We start from the raw sequence: 16,210 nt of genomic DNA, 5'->3' as shown, positions 1-16,210 counted from the left end.
AATATGGTTGTGTATAAGCTTGAACAACGCTTAGAGAAGATGACGATTTTCCTAAAAAAAATCGTCTTTTCATATGAAGCTCATTTTTTTCTTCATTTGGGGGCACACGAAAAACCGTACGCATACGTTGAAAAGCCGATGCACCCAAAACGGGTCACGGTTGGTGCTGATTTTGGTGATTTTGGTCCAGAGGCATAATTGGGCCATTGGTTCAATGGCGATCGTTATCACGACATGTTGTACGAAGTTTTGTTCACAAAAGGAGGACGAGGATATTGGCAACATTTGGTTTCAACAGGATTGCGCTACGTGCCAACAGCTGAAGCTACACTCGATGTTTTTATAGCATTTTCAAAAGAAAGAAAAGAAAGAAAGTTATTTGGCGGATCCTATAGAATATTTATGTTTCAAGAGATTTTCAAAGCTTATATAAGTATAGCCTTTAACTACAAAATCAGTGGGAAACTATCAGAACATTTAACAAACAACCTCTACATAGGCTATAAACTCTACGATTGCTTGTGAACATCAATATACACAAAACACTACACAAAGTTTGTACACATTGAAATAGGGCTCTAATATCATGGAAACAATACAAAATTTTGAATGAATACCACAAAAATTAGTCAAATTTGGTTTTCGACTAAAAACTTGGGAACAATATATTGAAATCAAACTTATTCTGTTATAATTATTGGTTAAACTTTTTGAAATATTGACAGTCTGGCATGAATGGGAAGTTATCAGGGTGTGTTGCAACATGTTCTGGTGGATTTGAAAAACAAGAATGTCTTAACATTTTAAAAGGAAATTGAATGATCCTTAAATTGTCCATATATTAATTTTCAACATTTTGATAGTCATACTTGTGAAATATCAATAACACTATTTGTCAATTGAAATGTACCCTTTTCTTTTAAATAATAAAGATATTGTTTAAAAACCTTCCCATTTCTTTATTTCGAAGATGTGCATTTATTATATATTTTCACTGATGGGCTTTAATTTCAGTTCTTATAAGTCTAAAACACAGTTTGGTAAAAACTTAATGTTATGTCTAGAATATTATTTTTTTATTTTCGTCATCTCACAACTTTTACATTAGATTTTTTGTAATATTATCAACGCAAATGGCTTTGGTCAAGCTTTTGATTGATTTTTGGTAACCAAAAATCCAGTCTCAATGAAATATGGAACCTGTAAATAAATCGTATCCGCCAAAGAAGCGGTACTCTCTTCTGTGCGTGAATGATGGAACACGCTTTAATTAATATTTATTTTATGTTTATGTAACATCTCAACAGCTTCATCGTTTCACTTAATCAACTATATTATTAAATTGTATCATTTGTTTGTTTCTAATTCTCCACCTGATCTCTTTTTTTAGAAAGTCAAACTTGCTTTAAACCAGAATAAAAAAATATACCCTTTTTGTTTAACTGTAAAACAAAGAAAACAACACTGAACAGATATACCTCCACTAATTTATTTAATTGCTTATTTTAAAAATGCAGATAAAGTCTTATACTAGGTGTTGTTGTTCCATCAACTCGTTCCGTATATAGATAATAACTGCTGTCGGGTTTCTTTTGTTTTTTTTTTTTGATGCATACTAATTTTAAGTTCAAAATTAATTGTTAATTCATATATTTATTAGTTTTTTTTTAATATTTAATAGCAAGCTATTAATTGATAACAGTTTAAAATATAAATTTTCACTTAAGACCGTAAAAAACTAGTTTAGCCCAAATGTTTATTCAAAAATTAAATATTCCATAAACCATAGAAAACCAAGCGCAAAATGTCACGTATTCAAATTTGTTTCTTTTTTAAAATATTCTAAATCAAATTGTAAACAATGCCCCATTTGATTTGAATTCGTAATGTTCCACTACGACTTCAACAAAGCTCAGTCAAACATTATAATGTGCACAATTTTATTACGTGAATCAGCTTAAAGGGCATTCAAGCATAATGTACATCAACAAACTTTAAAAAATGCGCCACGAAATTTACTGTATGTTTTTAAAACTTACACAATTTTATTATAAATTATTTAAAGTAAGTGAAATATGAACTCATAAAAAAACCAAAGGAAAAACTAAGTAACCATATGTTTTTAAGAAAGAGCCACGAGGAAAACAAGTTCAAAAACTCGGTCAAATAATATTGTAGTCAGTTATGATTCAGATGTCAGTTCCTTTGCCATGTTATTATGTCTGACACCAATTATGCTGCTTCTTTATTGTCTCACCAACATTTATTTCTTGCTGCTCCCGCAATGGCGGTATTTTATTCATGTTCTCCTAGAAAAAAGAACGAGGTTGTCGGTCTACTAACGTGCTTACCACAGTTTACACTTAACACAATTTCTATACACACTTAACAGTCGAAGTTAAGAAGAAAAAGACGTAAAGTGTGTGAGAGAATTCTTAAGGTTAAACCAGCAGAATGAGTTACTTAAGTCAAACAAAAATGGTGACAACAGCTTTTTTATTATGCGTCTTAGGAATTAAGGCCAATTCAGTTATTCACATGAAGAGACAGAGATTTATTGAATTAACACAAAGGGCTAACCATCACCACTGCCATCATCGGGCCCTGGTCAATAATTGACACACTTTTGTGTGCATATTTTTGTTCATTCACTTTAACTCACAACTTGCAACATTCTTGTGTAAATTCTTATAAGATATTTTTAATGTGGATATCCTTTATATTGATTCATGAAATTCACCTCTTTTTATCTCTTTATGAAACGCGAAATTTTTTCCAATCGCCACCACACCGTCGTCGTCGGTCGTCGTTGTTGCGTTAATTGCAAAAGGACAACTTAAGCGTTACTCGTTTCTCGTAATACTAACTTAGTCGATTCGAGATTGTGATTCACAAAGGTGATGTCAGTCTCAATCAGTAGGTAGAAAGGTAATTCATAAGAGTATTTGGATTTCTTAAGAGAAATCCAAAGATACAGCTCTCTTTAGATAAGATATTGTCTTATTGTGGAAACCAATTTTTGAATTGAAAAAAGTACAAACAAATATAAATATAAACATACAAATATGAACGTTTTGTTTGTCTTTACAATTTACCAGTAATGTTTGCATCAAGTGCATCGCTTGGTTTTTAGCTTCTTTGAAGACATCAATATCATATAGAGAGACAGAGGAGAGTGATGAAGCCGCGACATTTGAACGATTTTGTACGCTCGCAAAGTGATGCGCTATTAGGTTGGTTGGTAATTGAGAACTATGGTATTTCCGGTATGAATTACAATTGTAATTTATAAGAAAATAATGTAGTTACAAATTTTATGAAAATCATGCGAATCAGCAGCTGAGTGGAGAGTTTAGAAAATAGTAGTACTTATGTAATAAATTGTGTAAAGGAAACAAAGTCAATTAAATTCGAGTTCTTGCATCAGCTCTTTTGTTTGTTTTTCGATTTTTGCTTTCGTTGGTCGTAGGGAAAGTCTATTAATTTTTAAGGATTTTGAGTAAACCCAGTAGTGGTATAAGAACGTTATAATTGTTTTTTTTTTTGTCAGTATAAAACAAAACATTTGTTATTTTAAAATTAGATAAAACAAAACAGGCTGATTATTTTTCCTCCACGTGGTGAACATCGGGTGCCTAGTACCTCAACTGGAGATTGGGTTCCAACCCCAGTGGAAAGTTGTTGGGGGCAGCAAACGAGAGAGGTGGGGAGAGGTGTTTAAACTAAGGCACCTCTCCTTATCCAGACGGCAGCGGAGGAATTCCCGAGATGGAATCAACGGTGGCGTCTACAGTTCCAGTAAGGTTGAACTACTTAGTGAACACCTTATAGGGCTTCTTCGACTTATTCGGAGCCCAGGCCTGTAAGGAGCGGTTTTATCCGGCTCCCCATCCTTGGAGTTATACTTAGGATCTGGCCCTCCAGGTTGGAGGTTGTGCGTCGGGGTGACTTCCTGGCCACGTAAAAGCTTTCAAAGTTGCGAAGCACCAACAATCTGATACGGACGGATTTACTGTTGACAACCAACGCAAACGAATAAAGGACAACGAACTTCGGATATGCACGTGGAATGTTAGGTCCCTTAACAGACCATGTGCGGCCGAAGAATTAGCGGAGGCCCTAGAACGATATAAAGCAGATATCACCGCCATCCAGGAAATACGATGGGATGGGCCGGGCAAAAAGAGGATGAAAAACTGCGATATTTACTATGGTGACTGCTACCACGAAAACCAACAGCGCTTATTTGGATGCGGATTCGTCATTGGAGCCAGACTTAGGCAAGAAGTCTTGAGCTATAGGTGCATCAATGAGCGCTTCATGACCATACGCATCAAGGCTAAATTCGGCAACATTAGCCTGATATGCGCGCACGCCCCCACAGAAGAGAAAGACGACAACACCAAAGATATGTTCTTCGAGCTCTTAGATAAAACATATGAGCAGTGCCCTAGCTACGATATTAAAATAGTCCTGGGCGATTTTAATGCCAAGCTAGGAAGGGAAGACATCTTTGGTGGAATAATCGGGAAAAACAGCCTGCACGACAACACTTCCGATAATGGATTCAGGCTCATAGATTTTGCTGCGGGGCGAAACGTCATGGTAGCCAGTACGCGTTTTCCACACCTCAACATCCACAAGGGAACTTGGACTTCTCCAGATCAATCTACCGTCAACCAGATTGACCATATTGCGATCGACGCCAGACACGCTTCCAGCATTATGGATGTACGAACTTTCCGAGGAGCTAACATCGACTCGGACCACTACCTCGTTGTAGCCAGGGTAGCACTTCGGATTTCCAGACCCAAGGCAAAACAGGGAGGTGCTGGGAGAAGATACAACGTCGAACGGCTACAATCGCCAGAGATCGCCAAATCCTTTTCCGACCGAGTGACAAGTAACCTCTCTCGAAGTTCTCTGCCGCGAACACAATGTATCGAAAACCAGTGGCAACATTGCCAAGATGCAATCAGAGAAGCCGCCTCTGATGTGCTGGGTTTCAAACAGCCACCAACAAGGAACCCCTGGTTTGATGAGGAATGTCGGCAGGCAAATGCAGCCAAACAACAGGCACGCAAAGCGGCGCTGCATAAAAGGACGAGAGCTGCTCGTGAGCTCTATGAGCAGAAGAGGCGAGAGGAACGCCGACTTTTCAGAAGGAAAAAGAGAGGGCATGAGAAGCGTGCGGTCGAAGATGTTGAGAGGTATAAAAGCACGGAATGAGGTTCGAAAGTTTTATGAACAGGTGAAACGAAATTCACAGGTACATAAACCTAGAACCGAAGGCTGCAAAGACGAAAGTGGAAACATCATAGTGGAACCGCAGTCAATGCTGAGGATATGGAAGGACCACTTCTGCAGACTGTATAACGGCGACGAAGAAGTGAATCCCGCTGTCAGGCAGGATGACCCATTCGATATAGACGACGAAAGCCAACAATCCCGTCCTCCCGACTTAGACGAAGTAAAGATTGCCATATCTAAGTTGAAGTCTAATAAAGCCGCTGGAGCAGATGGCTTGAATGCCGAGCTCTTTAAAGCAGCTGGAGATAAGTTGGTTAGGAGCATGCACCAACTTATCTGTAAGATATGGTCGGAAGAAAACATGCCCGATGAATGGAACCTCAGTATTGTTTGCCCGATCCTGAAAAAAGAAGACCCTCTAAACTGCACCAACTATAGAGGAATAAGTCTACTTAACATCGCCTATAAAATCTTCTCTGCCATAATATGTGAACGTCTAAAGCCCATCGTCAACAACCTGATAGGTCCTTATCAGTGTGGTTTTAGACCAGGAAAGTCCACAGTTGATCAAATATTCACATTACGGCAGATCCTGGAAAAAACTCAAGAGCACCAAATCGACACCCACCACCTTTTCATCGATTTCAAGGCCGCATATGACAGCATCTACAGGGACGAGCTGTATAGAGCCATGTCTAGTTTTGGCATCCCTGCCAAACTCGTCCGTTTGTGCAGGATGACCATGGAGAATTCACGCTGCTCCATAAAGGTTGGAAACAACTTAACAGAACCTTTTGATGTCAAAAAAGTTTTAGACAAGGTGATGCGCTGTCATGCGATTTTTTTAACATCGTGCTTGAAAGAATAGTGCAGAGCTCACACGTCAACACTAGAGGCACTATCTTTCAAAAGTCTGTCCAATTACTGGCATATGCTGATGACATTGACATAATCGGAAGAACTCAGCGTGATGTCAATGGGGCTTTTGTGAGTATTGAGGCAGAGGCGGCAAAAATGGGTTTAACGGTTAATGAGGGCAAAACAAAGTACATGCTGTCTGTCGTCTAGAAAGGACATACAACACCGACGTTTTGGTCAAAACGTCACAATCGACAGACGTAACTTTGAGGTAGTCAAGGACTTCGTCTACCTAGGCTCCGCTGTAAACGCAGAAAACAACACCAGCGCTGAGATCAAACGCAGAATAACTCTTGCTAACCGCTGTTTCTTTGGACTAAGAAAGCAATTGAGTAGTAATGTCCTCTCTCGAGGGACCAAAGTGTTGCTATATAAGACCCTTATCATCCCCGTCCTGCTATACGGTGCAGAAGCATGGACCATGACAAAAGCGGATGAAAGCACCTTGGGTCGCTTCGAGAGAAAAGTTCTTCGTGTGATCTACGGTCCCGTATGCATCGAAGGGGAGTGGAGGAGAAGATGGAACGACGAACTGTACGGGCTGTACAGCGACGTAGACTTAGCAAGAAGAGTAAAAATCCAACGACTAAGATGGCTGGGTCACGTAGAGCGCATGGAAACCAATGCTCCGGCCCGGAAAGTCTTCGAATCCGTACCCACAGGACAGCGCAGTAGAGGAAGTGACTTGAAGAAGGCGGAGACTTCCATTGACTTTACCAATGGCACTATTAAGGTGGTCATCCCAAGTGAGAGTGCGATAGAATACTACTCTTAGGTTTCTAGCAGTGCTAAGATATTCAATGGTTTCGTCTTCAATTTTCAACAGGTTTAAACCCGATAGATTAAAGTTTTGAAAAAGTTGGGGAGGGATTTTGATTTGACAGGGTCAAAGCGGAGATCGTTCTTTTTTGTGGTAACAATGTAACATGATCACTGTCTGTAGAGACTCCCGTATGCGGCCGTTCACGTTGCTGGCTAACTTTCAAGTGTCCCTCTTTTCCTTTGTTTCTTTGGTTTCTTCCTTCTTTTTATTCTTTAATATTCCTTTTCTTTATTAGGTCGGTATTGCCAGGGTCACCAATTTAGACTTAAAGTGCTGCCAGATACTACATTTACTTTCTATTTTTTTATATATTTTTTTTTATTTATTTTATTTTAAAATAATTTATAAACATTTTTTTTTAATTAAGTTTGCTGAAAACCATAACTACTATCTAATAACATTTGTTGTAAATATAAATAATGTTACTGGGTATAATCCTGGAGTTTGGCTCGTGCTCTTCTCTTGCGAGGCGGTAAGTCATCCGAGTTTGCTCTCTTGCTGGTTGTTGGTCCCTGGTAGCTTAAGTCCATTTGATCTGTGCTTTGTTTCAGTCCTTCATCATTTTCCTCTTCATTTTGTACTGGCACACGTATGACGTGCGAAACATTTCGTCGATAACGTACTCCTGTTTCAAGATTTTCCACGACAATCTCTGAACCACTGCGTTCAATTACTTTGAAATCAGTTGGTTCGAACGTTACTGACAGCTTGTTTGTATTGACCAAATTCTTTAACCACACTAAATCTCCGACTGCTATCATATTATCTTTAGCACCACGTTTTTCATCCGCATAAAGTTTCTCATGGTCTTTCTTTGTTTTGTCACGATCATGTAATTCTTCGTCATATACAAAAGGCTGATTTATTTGTGGTAATTTGTCTCTAATTGTTCTGCCAAACATTAACTCCGACGGTGATTTTAATGTGGTAGAGTGTGGCGTAGAACGATACATTAACAAATAGTCCTGCAACTCTTTTTGCCAATCGTGATGTAAATTCTGACTTATTTTAAGGCGCTTTAAAATAGATCGATTTTGGCGCTCCACTTCCCCGTTCTGCTGTGGCCAAAATGGTGTAGAGTGAATTACTTGTATATTATTTTCATTGCAATATTCTTTGAACTCAGTGCTGATGAATTGCGTTCCATTGTCAGCTGTTATGAAATTAGGTCGACCAAAACGTGCGAAAATAACTCTAAGTCTTTTGATTGTTTCGAGTGTTGTAATCTTTGTCATAATTTCCACCTCAATAAACCGACTAAAATAGTCGACAACAACAAGGAGGTAATGACTTGAAGGTAGCGGGCCCATGAAATCAATGGCTAGGTGAGACCATGGTTCAGAAGGAAGCTCTTTGCGCTTCAATGGCTCGGGTGGTGGTGGTGCCGAAACCATTGTGCAACCATGACACTTTTTTACAAAGCTTTCCGCTTCAATAAAGTTTGGCCACCACACTTTCGATCTTAATCGACGTTTCATTACCGTGATTCCCGGGTGTCCCTCGTGTGCTAATTCGATTGTACGAATTCGCAGACTTTCTGGCATAACAATGCGGTTGCTTCGAAGTAAAATACTTCCAGCAAAACAAAGCTCGGTTTCAAATATTTTAAATGGTCTAGCTCTGTCAGACCAAATGCTTCCTGTGAGTCCATTTTTAACATCGTTTATAGTTATGTCTTTTTCAGAAGCCTCTTTGATTTCATCCAGTTTCAAAGCGACTGGTACGGCATTTGCTATCACATAATTGATGTATTCTTCAGTGTCCAAATCATCATGCCACGGCTCTGCTTTGCTCGTAACAACTAATCGAGATAATGGATCTGCAATATTATTCTTTCCAGGTTTATACACAACCTTAAATTTATAGGATTGTAAACGAAGAACCCAGCGTTCTATCCTTGCACAAGGTCGACTGGTTGGAGAAAATATTGTTTCCAATGCTTTGTGGTCGGTGATGAGTTCAAATGTTCGGCCGAATAAATAAAAATTAAACCTCTCAACTGACCATACTAAAGCCAAAGCTTCCTTTTCTGTTTGGCAATAGCGTTTTTCGGTATCGCTCAAACTTTTACTGGCGTATGTGATCACTCTCGGGCCCTTTTCATTGATTTGAATCAAAACAGCACCTAGAGCAATTGGGCTGGCATCAGCATACACTTGAGTGCGATTCTTTACATCGTAATAACCCACTACTAAATCGTTTGTTAGACTTTTTTTAAGACTTTCAAACGCAACGCCTTGTTCGGTTTTCCACTCAAATGTTGCATTCTTCTTTGTTAAAACTCGAAGTGGTTCGGTCAGATCGGCTAAGTTTGGAATAAATTTTCCAACGAAATTAACAAGGCCAAGAAAACTACGCACTTCCGCTACACATGACGGGCGACGAAAATTTTGTACGGCCTCAACTTTACTTTGTGTAGGAGTGATGCCGGATGCCGATAACTTGTGGCCCAAAAACTCCAGCTCTCGTACACCAAAAATACACTTCGCCTGATTTAACATGACGTTAAAACTCCACTCTAAACCACAATTTTCTTCATATAGAGTGTAGTCGAACGGCGGTAGTTCTAAATATTTTGATGCAAAGTTATCTAGAGAAAAAAACGACAACAAATAAAACAAAAAAAAATAAGTATTTTTTCCTATTCGGAGAAATATTGTTTGTGCTAATAGTGGTGTCTCTTCATGACAAATGCAACTATATGCACTAAAACACAATATTAAAGCACTATTATGAAGGAAATATATATTTCCCCTCCCCCCAGACTTGCACACCAGTTGTATATTGCCCGTCTAAGTTTTCCTAACCACAATATTCAATGGCGGATAGATTAGATCATTGAAGTCTCACCACAAGATATTTGCCCATCATTTAAGTAGCATTCTCTTTCTTGCAATCATTGAAGTCGCACTATTCTTCTCTTTTTTTTTCGGCTGTTGGCAATCATTTAAGTTGCTCACTGGCAAACATTTAAGTTGCTCTCTCTTTTACCTTTGCCGATTTGCAAACATTTAAGTTGCACCCAAAGCATTGAAAGAAGCGAGACAAAATAAAACATGACAGGAAAAAGAACTGGCAGTGGTAATCCGAATATTCTTACTCCGAATTGCTACAACTGTAAATTTACTTTTTTTTTCCCTTGTCGCCTTATGCTCAAGCCTGATAAAAACGAATCAACCTACTTTATTTTCCTTTTTCACTTATGTACAGACTTCTTGATTCAACCAGTTTAACAAAATAATTGCCCATTAGTGTACCATCCCTATTTCAAATAGACAACAATATTAAAATGAAGTATTTCTACTTACCAGACATTGCGCGTTAGTTTATTATATATTTTTTTTATATTTTTTTTTGATCCTCGTCGCCAATGTAGAGACTCCCGTATGCGGCCGTTCACGTTGCTGGCTAACTTTCAAGTGTCCCTCTTTTCCTTTGTTTCTTTGGTTTCTTCCTTCTTTTTATTCTTTAATATTCCTTTTCTTTATTAGGTCGGTATTGCCAGGGTCACCAATTTAGACTTAAAGTGCTGCCAGATACTACACTGTCCATTGCCATTCTTATTTCATCAGTGACAAAAAGTAAGGCGGATTTGCAGCTGCGCTTAGGTCCAAAACCAGACTGACAGGTACTTAACAGGTTATCGATTGTAAGATATTTTTTTAGATCTGCCGCAGAATAGTTTTTTCAGAGACCTTTGAAAGAAACGTAAGAATGGCAATCGGCCAAAATTCTGTAGCAGTACCTGTTTGCTTTTTGGATATGGGAATAATCTTAGCCTTTTTCCGTTCTAAAGGAAACTCGAAAGTAGTTTATATGCTATTAAATATGTAGGTAAGTCTTTTCACGGGTACTGCCTCTTGCGAGGAATTGACAAATTCTCCAAGAGTAACTCTTGTCATTAAAAAGTGATTTCACAAATTATCCGTTCGGATTCGGCATATAAACTGTAGGTCCCCACATTCCTAACAACATTACTCGCACACAGGAATGGTTGAGAGTTGTAAGACTCTAGGCCCTAGTTCTTAACGGACTGTTGCGCCACCCAATTTATTTTTATTTATATAGCGCAGTACATATGGACGCAGTAGTCTCAAGAATTAAGTGTCCATTTGGTCCAGGCCAGTAGCATTAGATTTAATCAATATTATTGCCTCTACAATGTCTTCCTCTTATTTTCTTATAAAACTTAGAGAGCTGTTGATAGCAGTTGGTTTCTCCTCAATGATCGGTTGAAGCAACGTTTAAGGGCATGGACGTAAACTTTTTGTTGAGAGCATCACAATCGACGTAACCAACAGGCTATTTAGAATGTTTGCCAATACGGATTTCCGGCAGGTTTTCCCATAATTTTTTGCCAGAAAAAAATAAGTTTATGTTCATAATAAAGTCTTTTTGCCGTTCTGACCATTACGACAACTTGATTACGCAGTCTGCAATACAATTTGTGGAAATGCTTCAGTTTGTAACGTCTCCATTGACTGTAGGCGTTATTTTTTTCAAAATGTTTTTAATCTGCGATTCATACAGTGGTTGCCAAATTTGAGAGACATAGAGACGTTAAAGTTGTACGATATACCGTCAAATATCGGTTCAGACGATCATTTAAGAAAGCTATAGTTACAAAATTTTAACTACAAAAACTTACAAATTGGTATAACAATGGCGAAGAACTTAACTTGACAAATTTCTAGTCTCTAAACGGTTTAATGATAAATTAGAACTCGATTGACTTCTAAGTCGTTCCTTCACCAATTCTTAGAATTCTTGTTTATATCTCAGTCTGAAATATAACTTCGATTATTAGACCCTTAAATGTGGGGCAGTACCCGTGGCATGATGGTTAGTGGGTTGGACTGTCATGCAAGGGGTCTTGGGTTCAATCCCTGCCTGTGCCACCTTAATTTAAAAAAAAAAATGATTTTCGCGGATAATGCCTCTTGCGAGGAATTGACAAATCCTTCAAGAGTAATTCTTGTCATGAAAAAAAAATGCTTTCTCAAATTAGCCGTTCGGATTCGGCCTAAAATTCCAGCTCCCTTCCATTCCTGACAATAGTACTCGCACACAGGAATGATTGAGAGTTGTAAGTCACTAGGCCCTGGTTCCCAGCGGACTGTTGCGCCACCCAATTTATTTATTTTTAAATGTGGGGCATATTTGAACTCGGTTAAGCAATGTTTTTACTTCTTCCAAAAGCCTTAGTATTAGATTCATTTCGGTTTTGGGTTCAATTTAAGACCACATGGACAACATTTAATGTAGAATTTTAAAAATATGTTAATATGGACGGTTTGCCAAAAAGTCAAACATGGAAGCTGATTATATTTCAAAAATGGTGTGGACGCTGACAGTTTCGTGCGCTTCATTTAAGTTCTACATATTTTTCACATCAAAGGGTGAGAGGACGTTATATATATAGGAGGTATTTAAAAATGCTGAAAAATAAGAACCAATATTCAATGTTCCTATGGACAACAGGAACTGATAAAAGTGTACATAAATCTCTTTATAAAAAAACAAGGTATCCGTTTTGACATTATTCGGTAACTGAAAAATACAAACATTTTGTCAATGTTGTGGCCTTTTTAATCTCGAACAGGAATTCTAGAAATGTTCAATAAAATAGTGTCTATTATTTAAATTGCATGTATCATATGATGTTCCAGAGGACTTTAATGATGTAGCAGTACTGTAATATCTGAATGAATTGTTCGACTTTTCAAGAATTAGTGGCCAAAATAAAATCGGAACCAATTTCTTTTCATTTTTATTCAAAAAACAATGTTCAGTGTAACAAGAATATGTAACAAAAACATGAGTACATTATTAAAAAAGTATAGTTTAAAATAACCCCAATCTTAAAAGATATTGAATAAAACAAGAAAATACAATTTTCATTTCCAAAAAAGTGAGAATAGCAAAACCAAATCATAAAAGAAATAACTACTCTAACGAAAACTGACAGATTTTTTTCATTTTATTCATAAAATGTCAGAATTCAGAGTCAAAACAAGCTATGGAGTGCTCATTTCTATTCAACTAAAATCAAAAATATATAGGATTCAAAAATGATTTTAAAACGAATTCTACAGATATAATGATATTCTCGAGTTCTATATATTTTTAAAATGAAGATCAAAAGAATAACTAGATCAAGTTTCAAATTTATTTTAGAACTTCGTCAATAAGTTAGCTGTTAAAGTATTAATAAACTTCTTGAGAAAATTCAAAATAAGAATAAAAATTGTTTGAGTAGTTTCAATTGTTTGAGTAGTTAAAAAAAATAATAGTACATAAAAAAAAGATTATTGAATGAAGAAATAGCAAAAGATTTTTAAATAAGCATACATTTCATTTAAGAATTGCCCTTACCGCCTAAACGGGGGGGAGATAGACCCCCCTCCCATAGTAAAAAAAATGGTTGTTTTTAACTGTTCTACACAAATCCGTTATAATATCTTGTCGCCTAAGTTATCGTACTCACCCCCAGTGTAACTAAAGTGCGTAGAAATATGTGAAAAGCTATTTTGTATACCAATAGTCCAAGAAATGTAAATAATCAAAAATCTCTTGGAAAAGTTGGAAAAAAAACAACGAAACAACGGGGAAAAATAAAATAGTTTTCTCTATTTGCATTCGGAAATTACATAACATAACTAATTCATTCTAAAACAAATGAAAATCTGATAATATTTATTTTGATATACAGAATATTCTTATTTCAATTGATAATTTGATTTCATATGTATCATACATATGTATCAACAATGATGGACAGAACACTCAAAATCGCAACATGGAATGCAAACGGTCTCTTACAGCATGTATCAGAACTAAACATCTTTTTAGACATAGAGCATATAGACATTTGTTTGGTGTCCGAAACCCACCTCGCTATTGAACAAAATCTTGATAATAAATTACCAAACTATACATGTTATCACGCTCCGCACCCAGCTGACAAAGCTAGGGGAGGATCAGCAATACTTATAAAAAAGTGCTTAACACACTTTGAAGAACCAAAGTTTACTAAAGAAAACATGCAAGTAACAACAATTAGTATTGGTATAAAAAAGAAAGAATTCAAAATAGCAGCTTTATACTGCCCTCCGAGGCGCTCTCCAACTGAAGAAGACTATGCAGAACTCCTACATTTGTTAGGACATAACTTCCTTGTTGGTGGCGACTTCAATGCTAAACACACCCAATGGGGATCTAGGCTCATAACAACAAAAGGTAAACGGCTATACCAAGCAGGCCGAAAATACAACTGCGAATTTTATTCTTCTGGTTCGCCAACATATTGGCCATCTGATACTAACAAAATACCAGACCTTATAGACTTTTTCGTAGTTAAAGGTATTAAACGAAATCATATAAGTGTCGAAGGTAATTATGATTTATCATCAGATCATACTCCAGTAATTTTATCACTGAGCGAAACAGAAATAATAGAAAAAAGTAATCCCAAGCTCGTGAATAACAGAACAAACTGGAACGAATTCAGAGACAAACTTGAAAATTTTATAAACCTAAGATCCCCTATGCAAACAATTGAACAAATTGATCATGAAGTAGAACAATTTATTGCTGATGTGCAGCAGGCTGCAGAAGAAAGTACTCCAACTATTTCGAATGCGAGAGAAAAAGAAATAAAATATCCTATCGAAATAAAGGAGTTGATATTGGAAAAAAGAAGAGCTAGAAGAAAATGGCAATCCACGAGATTCCCAGATGATAAGGTAGTTTTTAACCGTCTTAACAACGAATTAAAAAAAAGAATCTGTGAGTTTAAAAATGATTCACTAAGTAGATTCCTGAAAAGTCTGACGACGGATGCTTCTACAGAATACTCCTTATGGAAAGCAACTAAGCGTCTAAAAAGACCTCAGACACAAAACCCGCCGATAAAATCTCAAGATGGTAAATGGATCGGAAACCCGAAACAAAAGGCTGATCTCTTTGCTGAACATCTCGCGAATGTTTTCAAGCCATTCCCAGCAAGCACAGCTACAGATCCCTTACAGTTTGTTGACAGAAACGACGAATGTGAAATACCTTTTGTCACGCTCAAAGAAGTAAGAAGCATGTGTCAACATAAGCTGTCAAACAAAAAATCACCAGGGTACGATCTTATAACTGCTCAGGTTCTGAAAGAAATGCCTCTTATAGCCTTCAAGAAACTCCAATTTATAATAAACGCATGCCTTAAACTAAGATATGTGCCACATCATTGGAAAATTGCGGAAGTCATTGTTATACCTAAACAAGGTAAGCCACCAACAGAAGTTACATCTTACAGACCAATATCGCTTATACCAATCATGGCAAAAGTTTTTGAAAAACTGCTACTTAAAAGGCTTAACAAAATAATTGAAGAAAGAAGACTAATTCCGAGCCATCAGTTTGGATTTAGAAATAAACATTCCACGATAGACCAAGTGCATCGAATTACGGATGTTGTGGAAAAGGCACTTGAAGAAAAACAAGTATGCTCGTCTGTATTCTTAGATGTTGCTCAAGCTTTTGACAAGGTTTGGCACTTGGGACTTGAGTACAAACTGCATAGGGACTTCCCCAGGCAGTACTACGAAATACTGAAATCCTATATTACGAACCGACTCTTTAGAGTACGGTACGACCAAAATTACTCGGAACTTAAGAAAATTGAAGCCGGTGTACCACAAGGAAGTGTCCTAGGACCAACCCTGTATCTGTTATATACAAGGGATATTCCAGTGGACATCAACGCTATCATGGCCACCTTTGCTGATGATACTGCAATATTGGTGCCAGATAAATCCGTTACGAAGGCTACACAAAAATTGCAAAATGCAGTCGATAAAGTTAGTGATTGGACGCACAAATGGCGTATCAAATTAAACGAAACAAAATCGACGCATATAAACTTTACAAACAAAAACATAAACAATGTTCCAATTTTTATAAACAGTACAGAAGTACCTTACTCCAATACCGCCAAATACCTTGGAATGAATTTGGATGCAAAGCTTAAATGGAAAGAACACATCAAAAAGAAAAGAGAAGAACTAAACTTGAAGTACAGAAAAATGTACTGGTTAATAGGAAAGAACTCTGACCTATCTATCCAGAACAAACTAATGTTATATAAGCAAGTATTGAAACCCGTTTGGACATATGGCATCCAACTATGGGGCTGTACAAAGAAAACAAATGCTGAACCCATCCAAAAAT

At 37.2% G+C, this 16,210-nt stretch overlaps 1 protein-coding gene across 2 annotated transcripts in view; it reads right to left on the bottom strand.

Moving 5' to 3' along the window:
* LOC129939558 (uncharacterized) overlaps positions 1-2,891 on the bottom strand; it is a 29,184-nt gene extending 26,293 nt beyond the window's left edge. For both annotated transcript variants that reach the window (XM_056047600.1, XM_056047604.1), the window contains exon 1: positions 2,741-2,891. The gene's annotated coding sequence lies outside the window, so the exon portion shown is untranslated. The remainder of the gene's footprint in view (positions 1-2,740) is intronic.
* Positions 2,892-16,210: the final 13,319 nt, after the last annotated feature.

Source organism: Eupeodes corollae, chromosome 1 (assembly GCF_945859685.1).
Source record: "Eupeodes corollae chromosome 1, idEupCoro1.1, whole genome shotgun sequence".
Lineage (NCBI taxonomy): Eukaryota > Metazoa > Arthropoda > Insecta > Diptera > Syrphidae > Eupeodes > Eupeodes corollae.
The sequence above is the reverse complement of the archived record's forward strand: the minus strand, read 5'-3'. Positions and strand labels throughout refer to the sequence as shown.